The sequence below is a fragment of the Carcharodon carcharias genome (assembly GCF_017639515.1).
Source record: "Carcharodon carcharias isolate sCarCar2 chromosome 35 unlocalized genomic scaffold, sCarCar2.pri SUPER_35_unloc_6, whole genome shotgun sequence".
NCBI lineage: Eukaryota > Metazoa > Chordata > Chondrichthyes > Lamniformes > Lamnidae > Carcharodon > Carcharodon carcharias.
In genome coordinates this window covers 1,297,604-1,311,730 of record NW_024470722.1, presented here as the reverse complement: position 1 = coordinate 1,311,730, position 14,127 = coordinate 1,297,604, and positions in this window count along the sequence as shown.

The following is a 14,127-nucleotide window of genomic DNA, read 5'->3' as shown; positions in this document are numbered from 1 at the left end:
CACACACACGGACAGTACAGGAGCTGACACTGAGACACACACAGGGACCGTACAGGAGCTGACAATGAGAAACACTCACGGACCGTACAGAGGCTGACACTGAGACACACACACGGACAGTACAGGAGCTGACACTGAGACAAACACATGGACAGTACAGGAGCTGACACTGAGACACACACAGGGACCGTACAGGAGCTCACATTGAGACACACACACGGACCGTACAGGAGATGACACTGAGACACACACACATGGACAGAACAGGAGCTGACACTGAGACACACACACGGAAAGTACAAGATTTGACACTGAGAGACACACACAGACCATCCAGGAGCTGACACTGAGACACACACATGGACCGTACAGGAGCTGACTCTGAGACACACAAACGGACTGTACAGGAGCTGACACTGAGACACACACACGGACCGTACAGGAGCTGACACTGAGACACACGTGTACCGAACAGGAGCTGACACTGAGACACACACACGGAATGTACAGGAGCTGACACTGAGACACACACACGGACCGTACAGGACCTGACACTGAGACACACACACAGAGCGTCCAGGAGCTGACACTGAGACACACACATGGACGGTAAAGGAGCTGACACTGAGACACACACACGGACAGTACAGGAGCTGACACTCAGAACCACACACGGACCATACAGGAGCTCACACAGAGACATACACATGGACCGTACAGGAGCTGACACTGAGACACACACATGGACCGTACAGGAGCTGACACTGAGAAACACACATATGGACTATACAGGAGCTGACACTGAGACACACATGGACGGTACAGGAGCTGACACTGAGACACACACACGGACTGTACAGGAGCTGACACTGAGACACATACACTGACTGTTCAGAGGCTGACACTGAGAAACACACACGGACTGTACAGGAGCTGAAGCTGAGAAACACATGGATCGTACAAGAGCTGATACTGAGACACACAAATGGAACTTACAGGAGCTGACACGGAGACACACACACAGACCATACAGGAGTTGACACTGAGACACACTCATGGACCGTACAGGAGCTGACACTGAGACACACAGACGGACCGTACAGGAGCTGACACTGAGACACACACACGGACCGTACAGGAGCTGACACTGAGACACACACACATGGACCATACAGGAGCTGACACTGAGACACACACATTGACCGTAAAGGTGCTGACATTGAGACACACAAACAGACCGTACAGGAGCTGACACTGAGACACACACCTGGACCATACAGGAGCTGGCACTGAGACACACACAAGGACTGTACAGGAGATGACACTAAGACACACACTGACCGTAGAGGAGCTGACACTGAGACACACACATGGACCATACAGGAGCTGGCACTGAGACACACACAAGGACTGTACAGGAGATGACACTAAGACACACACAGACCGTACAGGAGCTGACACTCAGAACCACACACGGACCGTACAGGAGCTGAAACTGAGACACACACAATGATTGTACAGGAGCTGGCACTGAGACAGACACAGTGATTATACAGGAGCTGTCAGTGAGACACACACACGGACCGTACAGGAGCTGACACAGACACACACACGGATTGTACAGGAGCTCTCACTGAGACACACATGGACTGTACAGGAGCTGACACTGAGACACACACACGGACGGTCCAGGAGCTGACACTGAGACACACACACGGACTGAACAGGAGCTGACACTGAGAACACACGGATCGTAAAGAAGCTGACACTGAGACACACACGTATGGACTATACAGGAGCTGAGACTGAGTCACACATGGACGGTCCAGGAGCTGACACTGAGAAACACACACGGACTGTACAGGAGCTGAAACTGAGAAACACATGGATCGTACAGGAGCAGACACTGAGACACACACACGGACTGTACAGGAGCTGACACTGAGACACACACATGGACCATACAGGAGCTGGCAATGAGACACACACAAGGACTGTACAGGAGATGACACTAAGACACACACGGACCGTACAGGAGCTGACACTGAGGCACACACAAGGACCGTACAGCATCTGACCCTCAGACACACACTCGGACCGTACAGGAGCTGACAGTAAGACACACACATGGACCGTACAGGAGCTGACACAGACACACAAACGGACTGTACAGGAGTTGACACTTAGACACACATGGACAGTACAGGAGCTGACACTGAGACAAACACAGGGACCGTACAGGAGCTCACATTGAGACACACACACGGACCGTACAGTAGGTGACACTGAGACACACACACACGGACAGAACAGGAGCTCACACTGAGACACACACACGGACAGTACAGGAGCTGACACTGAGACACACAGAGGGACCGTACAGGAGCTGACAATGAGAAACACTCACGGACCGTACAGAGGCTGACAATGAGACACACACACGGACAGTACAGGAGCTGACACTGAGACAAACACACGGACAGTACAGGAGCTGACACTGAGACACACACAGGGACCGTACAGGAGCTCACATTGAGACACACACACGGACCGTACAGGAGATGACACTGAGACACACACACATGGACAGAACAGGAGCTGACACTGAGACACACACACGGAAAGTACAAGATTTGACACTGAGAGACACACACAGACCATCCAGGAGCTGACACTGAGACACACACATGGACCGTACAGGAGCTGACTCTGAGACACACAAACGGACTGTACAGGAGCTGACACTGAGACACATACACGGACCGTACAGGAGCTGACACTGAGACACACGTGTACCGAACAGGAGCTGACACTGAGACACACACAGGGAATGTACAGGAGCTGACACTGAGACACACACACGGACCGTACAGGAGCTGACACTGAGACACACGTGTACCGAACAGGAGCTGACACTGAGACACACACACGGAATGTACAGGAGCTGACACTGAGACACACACACGGACCGTACAGGACCTGACACTGAGACACACACACAGAGCGTCCAGGAGCTGACACTGAGACACACACACGGACGGTAAAGGAGCTGATACTGAGACACACACACGGACTATACAGGAGCTGACACTGAGACACACACATGGACCGTACAGGAGCAGACACTGAGACACACACGGATGGTAGATGAGCTGACACTGAGAAACACACGCGGACCGTACAGGAGCTGACACTGAGACACACACACGGACTGCATAGGAGCTGACACTGAGAGACTCACGGACCGTACAGGAGCTGATACTGAGACACACACACGGACAGTACAGGAGCTGACAATGAGAAACACTCATGGACAGTACAGGAGCTGACACTGAGACACACACAGGGACCGTACAGGAGCTCACATTGAGACACACACACGGACCGTACAGGAGGTGACACTGAGACACACACACACGGACAGAACAGGAGCTGACACTGAGACACACACACGGAAAGTACAGGATTTGACACTGAGACACACACACAGACCGTACAGGAGCTGACACTGAGACAAACACATGGACCGTACAGGAGCTGACACTGAGACACACAAACGGAAAGTACAGGAGCTGACACTGAGACACACACACAGACCTTCCAGGAGCTGACACTGAGACACACACATGGACCGTACAGGAGTTGACACTGAGACACACACGGATCGTACAGGAGCTGACAATGAGACACACACACGGACTGTAAAGGAGCTGACACTGAGACACACACATGGACCGTACAGGAGCTGACACTGAGACACACACATGGACCGTACAGGAGTTGACACTGAGACACACACGGATCGTACAGGAGCTGACAATGAGACACACACACGGACTGTAAAGGAGCTGACACTGAGACACACACATGGACCGTACAGGAGCTGACACTGAGACTCACACACGGACCGTACAGGAGTTGACACTGAGACACACATGGATCGTACAGGAGCTGACAATGAGACACACACACGGACTGTAAAGGAGCTGACACTGAGACACACACAAGGACCGTACAGGAGCTGACACTGAGACACACACATGGACCGTACAGGAGCAGACACTGAGACACACACACGGACTGTACAGAAGCTGACACTGAGACACACACATGGACTGTACAGGAGCAGACACTGAGACACACACGGATGGTAGATGAGCTGACACTGAGAAACACACACGGACCGTACAGGAGCTGACACTGAGACACACACACGGACCGTACAGGAGCTGACACTCAGACACACAGACACGGACCGTAAAGGAGCTGACACTGAGACACACACACGGACCGTACAGGAGCTGAAACTGAGACACACACACCGACTGTACAGGAGCTGACAATGAGACACACACATGGACCGTAAAGGAGCTGACAATGAGACACATACACGGACCGTACAGGAGCTGACACTGAGACACACATACGGACTGTACAGGAGCTGACACTGAGACACACACATGAACCGTACAGGAGCTGAAAATGAGACACACTCACGGACCATACAGGAGCTGACACTGAGACACACACACAGACAGTACAGGAGCTGACACTGAGACACACACACGGACCGTACAGGACCTAACACTGAGACACATACACGGACCGTGCAAGAGCTGACACTCAGACGCACACACACGGACTGTACAGGAGCTGACACTCAGACACACACACACGGACTGTACAGGAGCTGACACTCAGACACACACACACGGACCGTAAAGGAGCTGACACTGAGACACACACACGGACCGTACAGGAGCTGACACTCAGACACACACACACGGACCGTAAAGGAGCTGACACTGAGACACACACACGGACCGTACAGGAGCTGACAATGAGAAACACTCACGGACCGTACAGAGTCTGACACTGAGACACACACACGGACAGTACAGGAGCTGGCACTGAGACAAACACACGGACAGTACAGGAACTGACACTGAGACACATACAGGGACCGTACAGGAGCTGACACTGAGACACACACACAGACAGTACAGGAGCTGACACTGAGACACACACAAGGACCGTAAAGGAGCTGACACTGAGACACACTCACGGACCATACAGGAGCTGACACTCAGACACACAGACACGGACCGTAAAGGAGCTGACACTGAGACACACACACGGACCATACAGGAGCTGACACTCAGACACACAGACACGGACCGTAAAGGAGCTGACACTGAGACACACACACGGACCGTACAGGAGCTGAAACTGAGACACACACACCGACTGTACAGGAGCTGACAATGAGACACACACATGGACCGTAAAGGAGCTGACACTCAGACACACACATGAACCGTACAGGAGCTGGCACTGAGACACACACAAGGACTGTACAGGAGTTGACAGTAAGACACACACAGACCGTACAGGAGCTGACACTGAGACACACACACGGACCGTACAGGAGCTGACACACAGAACCACACATGGACCGTACAGGAGCTGTCACTGAGACAGACACAGTGATTGTACAGGAGCTGACAGTGAGACCCAAACACGGACGGTACAGGAGCTGACACTGAGTCACACACACGGACCGTACAGGAGCTGACACTGAGACACAGACACAGAGCGTCCAGGAGCTGACAATGAGACACACACACGGACCGTACAGGAGTTGACACTGAGACACACACGGATCGTACAGGAGCTGACAATGAGACACACACACGGACTGTAAAGGAGCTGAAGCTGAGACACACACATGGACCGTACAGGAGCAGACACTGAGACCCACATGGATGGTAGATGAGCTGACACTGAGAAACACACGCGGACCGTACAGGAGCTGTCACTGAGACACACACACAGACCGTCCAGGAGCTGAGAATGAGACACACACACGGACCGTACAGGAGCTGACACTGAGACACACACACGTACAGAACAGGAGCTGACACTGAGACACACACGGATCGTAAATGAGCTGAAACTGAGACACACACACGGACCGTACAGGAGCTGACACTGAGACACACACACACTGTACAGGAGCTGACACTGAGACACACACACAGACTGTACATGAGCTGACACTGAGACACACACATGGACCGTACAGGAGCTGTCACTGAGACACACACACGGACCGTCCAGGAGCTGTCACTGAGACACACACACGGACCGTAAAGGAGCTGACACTGAGACACACACACGGACCGTACAGGAGCTGACACTCAGACACACAGACACGGACCGTAAAGGAGCTGAAACTGAGACACACACACGGACCGTACAGGAGCTGAAACTCAGACACACAGACACGGACGGTAAAGGAGCTGACACTGAGACACACACACGGATCGTACAGGAGCTGACACTGAGACACACACACGGACCGTACAGGAGCTGAAACTGAGACACACACACCGACTGTACAGGAGCTGACAATGAGACACACACATGGACCGTAAAGGAGCTGACACTGAGACACACATACGGACCGTACAGGAGCTGACACTGAGACACACACATGAACCGTACTGGAGCTGGCACTGAGACACACACAAGGACTGTACAGGAGTTGACACTACGACACACACGGACCGTACAGGAACTGAAACTGAGACACACCCAATGATTGTACAGGAGCTGTCACTGAGACAGACACAGTGATTGTACAGGAGCTGACAGTGAGACCCACACACGGACGGTACAGGAGCTGACACTGAGTCACACACACGGACCTTACAGGAGCTGACACTCAGAAACACACTCGGACTGTACAGGAGCTGACACTGAGACACACACACGGACGGTCCAGGAGCTGACACTGAGACACACACACGGACGGTCCAGGAGCAGACACTGAGACACACAAGTACCATACAGGAGCTGACACTGAGACACATTGACGGACTGTACAGGATTTGACACTGAGACACACTCACCGACCGTACAGGAGCTAACACTGAGACACACACATGGACTGTACAGGAGCTGACACTGAGACCAAGACACGGATCGTACCGGAGCTGACACTGAGACACACACACGGACCGTACAGGAGCTGATGCTTAGGCACACACACAGACTGTACAGGAGCTGACAATGAGACACAGACTGTGATTGTACAAGAGCTGACACTGAGACACACACACCGACAGTACAGGAGCTGACACTGAGACACACACAGAGACCATACAGGAGCTGACACTGAGACACACACACGGACTGTACAGGAGCTGGCACTGAGACACACACAAGGACTGTACAGGAGTTGACACTAAGACACACACACGGACCATACAGGACCTGACACTGAGACACACATGGACTGTACAGGAGCTGAAAATGAGACACACACACGGACCATACAGGAGCTGACACTGAGACACACATGGACCGTACAGGAGCTCACATTGAGACACACGCACATGGACCGTACAGGAGCTGCCACTGAAACACACACACACGGACAGTACAGGAGCTGACACTGAGACATACACATGGACCGGAAAGAAGCTGACACTGAGACACACACATGGACCGGACAGGAGCTGACACTGAGACACACACACGGACAGTACAGGAGCTGACACTGAGACACACAAACGGACCATACAGGAGCTGAAACTGAGACACACACACACCGTACAGGAGCTGTCACTGAGACACACACATGGACCGTCCAGGAGCTGACAATGAGACACACACACGGACCGTACAGGAGCTGACACTGAGACACACACACAGACCGTCCAGGAGCTGACACTGAGACACACACACGTACAGAACAGGAGCTGACACTGAGACACACACGGATCGTAAATGAGCTGACACTGAGACACACACACGGACCGTACAGGAGCTGACACTGAGACACACACACAGACTGTACATGAGCTGACACTGAGACACACACGGACCGTACAGGAGCTGACACTGAGACACACACACGGACTGTACAGGAGCTGACACTGAGACACACACACGTACAGAAAAGGAGCTGACACTGGGACACACACACGGACCGTACAGGAGCTGTCACTGAGACACACACACGGACCGTCCCGGAGCTGAGACTGAGACACACACACGGACCGTCCAGGAGCTGACAATGAGGCACACACACGGACCGTCCAGGAGCTGACAATGAGGCACACACACGGACCGTCCAGGAGCTGACAATGAGGCACACACACGGACCATCCAGGAGCTGACACTGAGACACACAGGTACAGAACAAGATCTGACACTGAGACACACACGGATCATAAAGGAGCTGACACTGAGACATACACACGGACTGTACAGGAGCTGAAACTGAGACACACACACGGACTGTACAGGAGCTGACACTGAGACACTCACACGGACTGTAAACAAGCTGACACTAAGACACACACGGATCGTAGAGGAGCTGACACTGCGAAACATACACGGACCCTACAGGAGCTGACACTTAGAAACACACACGGACAGTCCAGCAGCTGACACTGATACACACACACGGACTGAACAGGAGCAGACACTGAGACACACATGGACGGTACAGAAGCTGACACTGAGACACACACATGGACCGTACAGGAGCAGACACTGAGACACACACGGATGGTAGATGATCTGACACTGAGACACACACAAATGGAATGTACAGGAGCTGACACTGAGACACACACACGGACCATACAGGACCTGACACTGAGACACACATGGACTGTACAGGAGCTGACAATGAGACACACACACATGGACCGTACAGGAGCTGACACAGAGACACACACACGGACCATACAGGAGCTGACACTGAACACACATGGACCGTACAGGAGCTCACATTGAGACACACGCACATGGACCGTACAGGAGCTGACACTGAGACACACACACACACAGAAAGTACAGGAGCTGACACTGAGACACACACACGAACCGTACATGAGGTGACACTGAGACACACAAACGGACCGTACAGGAGCTGACACTCAGACACACACACACGGACCGTAAAGGAGCTGACACTGAGACACACACACGGACCGTACAGGAGCTGACACGCATACACACACACGGACCGTACAGGAGCTGACACTCAGACACACAGACACGGACCGTAAAGGAGCTGACACTGAGACACACACACGGATCGTACAGGAGCTGACACTGAGACACACACACGGACCGTACAGGAGCTGACACTGAGACACACACACGGACCGTACAGGAGCTGAAACTGAGACACACACATGAACCGTACAGGAGCTGGCACTGAGACACACACAAGGACTGTACAGGAGTTGACACTACGACACACACGGACCGTACAGGAGCTGAAACTGAGACACACCCAATGATTGTACAGGAGCTGTCACTGAGACAGACACAGTGATTGTACAGGAGCTAACAGTGAGACCCACACACGGACGGTCCAGGAGCTGACACTGAGACACACACACGGACTGAACAGGAGCTGACACTGAGACACACAAGTACCATACAGGAGCTGACACTGAGACACATTGACGGACTGTACAGGATTTGACACTGAGACACACTCACCGACCGTACAGGAGCTGACACTGAGACAAAGACACGGATCGTACCGGAGCTGACACTGAGACACACACATGGACTGTACAGGAGCTGACACTGAGACAAAGACACGGATCGTACCGGAGCTGACACTGAGACACACACACGGACCGTACAGGAGCTGATGCTTAGACACACACACAGACTGTACAGGAGCTGACAATGAGACACAGACTGTGATTGTACAAGAGCTGACACTGAGACACACACACCGACAGTACAGGAGCTGACACTGAGACACACACAGAGACCTTACAGGAGCTGACACTGAGACACACACACGGACTGTACAGGAGCTGACACTGAGACACACTCACAGACCGTACAGGATCTGACACTGAGACACACACAAATGGAATGTACAGGAGCTGACACTGAGACACACACATGAACCGTACAGGAGCTGGCACTGAGACACACACAAGGACTGTACAGGAGTTGACACTAAGACACACACACGGACCATACAGGACCTGACACTGAGACACACATGGACTGTACAGGAGCTGACAATGAGACACACACACGGACCGTACAGGAGCTGACAATGAGACACACACACGGACCATACAGGAGCTGACACTGAGACACACATGGACCGTACAGGAGCTCACATTGAGACACACGCACATGGACCGTACAGGAGCTGACACTGAAACACACACACACGGACAGTACAGGAGCTGACACTGAGACATACACACGGACCGGAAAGAAGCTGACACTGAGACACACACATGGACCGTACAGGAGCTGACACTGAGACACACACACGGACAGTACAGGAGCTGACACTGAGACACACAAACGGACCATGCAGGAGCTGAAACTGAGACACACACACACCGTACAGGAGCTGTCACTGAGACACACACATGGACCGTCCAGGAGCTGACAATGAGACACACACACGGACCGTACAGGAGCTGACACTGAGACACACACACAGACCGTCCAGGAGCTGACACTGAGACACACACACGTACAGAACAGGAGCTGACACTGAGACACACACGGATCGTAAATGAGCTGACACTGAGACACACACACAGACCGTACAGGAGCTGACACTGAGACACACACACAGACTGTACATGAGCTGACACTGAGACACACACGGACCGTACAGGAGCTGACACTGAGACACACACACGGACTGTACAGGAGCTGACACTGAGACACACACACGTACAGAAAAGGAGCTGACACTGGGACACACACACGGACCGTACAGGAGCTGTCACTGAGACACACACACGGACCGTCTCGGAGCTGAGACTGAGACACACACACGGACCGTCCAGGAGCTGACAATGAGGCACACACACGGACCATCCAGGAGCTGACACTGAGACACACACAGGTACAGAACAAGATCTGACACTGAGACACACACGGATCATAAAGGAGCTGACACTGAGACACACACACGGACTGTACAGGAGCTGACACTGAGACACACACATGGACCGTACAGGAGCTGACACTGAGACACATACACGGACCGTACAGGAGCTGAAACTGAGACACACACACGGACTGTACAGGAGCTGACACTGAGACACTCACACGGACTGTAAACGAGCTGACACTAAGACACACACGGATCGTAGAGGAGCTGACACTGCGACACATACACGGACCCTACAGGAGCTGACACTTAGAAACACACACGGACCATACAGGAGATGACACTGAGACACACACATGGACGGTCCAGCAGCTGACACTGATACACACACACGGACTGAACAGGAGCTGACACTGAGACACACACATGAACCGTACAGGAGCTGAAAATGAGACACACTCACGGACCATACAGGAGCTGACACTGAGACACACACACAGACAGTACAGGAGCTGACACTGAGACACACACACGGACCGTACAGGACCTAACACTGAGACACATACACGGACCGTGCAAGAGCTGACACTCAGACGCACACACACGGACTGTACAGGAGCTGACACTCAGACACACACACACGGACTGTACAGGAGCTGACACTCAGACACACACACACGGACCGTAAAGGAGCTGACACTGAGACACACACACGGACCGTACAGGAGCTGACACTCAGACACACACACACGGACCGTAAAGGAGCTGACACTGAGACACACACACGGACCGTACAGGAGCTGACAATGAGAAACACTCACGGACCGTACAGAGTCTGACACTGAGACACACACACGGACAGTACAGGAGCTGGCACTGAGACAAACACACGGACAGTACAGGAACTGACACTGAGACACATACAGGGACCGTACAGGAGCTGACACTGAGACACACACACAGACAGTACAGGAGCTGACACTGAGACACACACAAGGACCGTAAAGGAGCTGACACTGAGACACACACACGGACCGTACAGGAGCTGACACTCAGACACACAGACACGGACCGTAAAGGAGCTGACACTGAGACACACACACCGACTGTACAGGAGCTGACAATGAGACACACACATGGACCGTAAAGGAGCTGACACTCAGACACACACATGAACCGTACAGGAGCTGGCACTGAGACACACACAAGGACTGTACAGGAGTTGACAGTAAGACACACACAGACCGTACAGGAGCTGACACTGAGACACACACACGGACCGTACAGGAGCTGACACACAGAACCACACATGGACCGTACAGGAGCTGTCACTGAGACAGACACAGTGATTGTACAGGAGCTGACAGTGAGACCCAAACACGGACGGTACAGGAGCTGACACTGAGTCACACACACGGACCGTACAGGAGCTGACACTGAGACACAGACACAGAGCGTCCAGGAGCTGACAATGAGACACACACACGGACCGTACAGGAGTTGACACTGAGACACACACGGATCGTACAGGAGCTGACAATGAGACACACACACGGACTGTAAAGGAGCTGAAGCTGAGACACACACATGGACAGTACAGGAGCAGACACTGAGACCCACATGGATGGTAGATGAGCTGACACTGAGAAACACACGCGGACCGTACAGGAGCTGTCACTGAGACACACACACAGACCGTCCAGGAGCTGAGAATGAGACACACACACGGACCGTACAGGAGCTGACACTGAGACACACACACGTACAGAACAGGAGCTGACACTGAGACACACACGGATCGTAAATGAGCTGAAACTGAGACACACACACGGACCGTACAGGAGCTGACACTGAGACACACACACACTGTACAGGAGCTGACACTGAGACACACACACAGACTGTACATGAGCTGACACTGAGACACACACATGGACCGTACAGGAGCTGTCACTGAGACACACACACGGACCGTCCAGGAGCTGAGACTGAGACACACACATATCGACTATACAGGAGCTGACACTGAGACACAGACTGTGATTGTACAAGAGCTGACACTGAGACACACACACCGACAGTACAGGAGCTGACACTGAGACACACACACGGACCGTAAAGGAGCTGACACTGAGACACACACACGGACCGTACAGGAGCTGACACGCATACACACACACGGACCGTACAGGAGCTGACACTCAGACACACAGACACGGACCGTAAAGGAGCTGAAACTGAGACACACACACGGACCGTACAGGAGCTGAAACTCAGACACACAGACACGGACGGTAAAGGAGCTGACACTGAGACACACACACGGATCGTACAGGAGCTGACACTGAGACACACACACGGACCGTACAGGAGCTGAAACTGAGACACACACACCGACTGTACAGGAGCTGACAATGAGACACACACATGGACCGTAAAGGAGCTGACACTGAGACACACATACGGACCGTACAGGAGCTGACACTGAGACACACACATGAACCGTACTGGAGCTGGCACTGAGACACACACAAGGACTGTACAGGAGTTGACACTACGACACACACGGACCGTACAGGAACTGAAACTGAGACACACCCAATGATTGTACAGGAGCTGTCACTGAGACAGACACAGTGATTGTACAGGAGCTGACAGTGAGACCCACACACGGACGGTACAGGAGCTGACACTGAGTCACACACACGGACCTTACAGGAGCTGACACTCAGAAACACACTCGGACTGTACAGGAGCTGACACTGAGACACACACACGGACGGTCCAGGAGCTGACACTGAGACACACACACGGACGGTCCAGGAGCTGACACTGAGACACACACACGGACGGTCCAGGAGCTGACACTGAGACACACACACGGACGGTCCAGGAGCAGACACTGAGACACACAAGTACCATACAGGAGCTGACACTGAGACACATTGACGGACTGTACAGGATTTGACACTGAGACACACTCACCGACCGTACAGGAGCTGACACTGAGACAAAGACACGGATCGTACCGGAGCTGACACTGAGACACACACATGGACTGTACAGGAGCTGACACTGAGACAAAGACACGGACTGTACAGGAGCTGACACTGAGACACACACACGTACAGAAAAGGAGCTGACACTGGGACACACACACGGACTGTACAGGAGCTGGCACTGAGACACACACAAGGACTGTACAGGAGTTGACA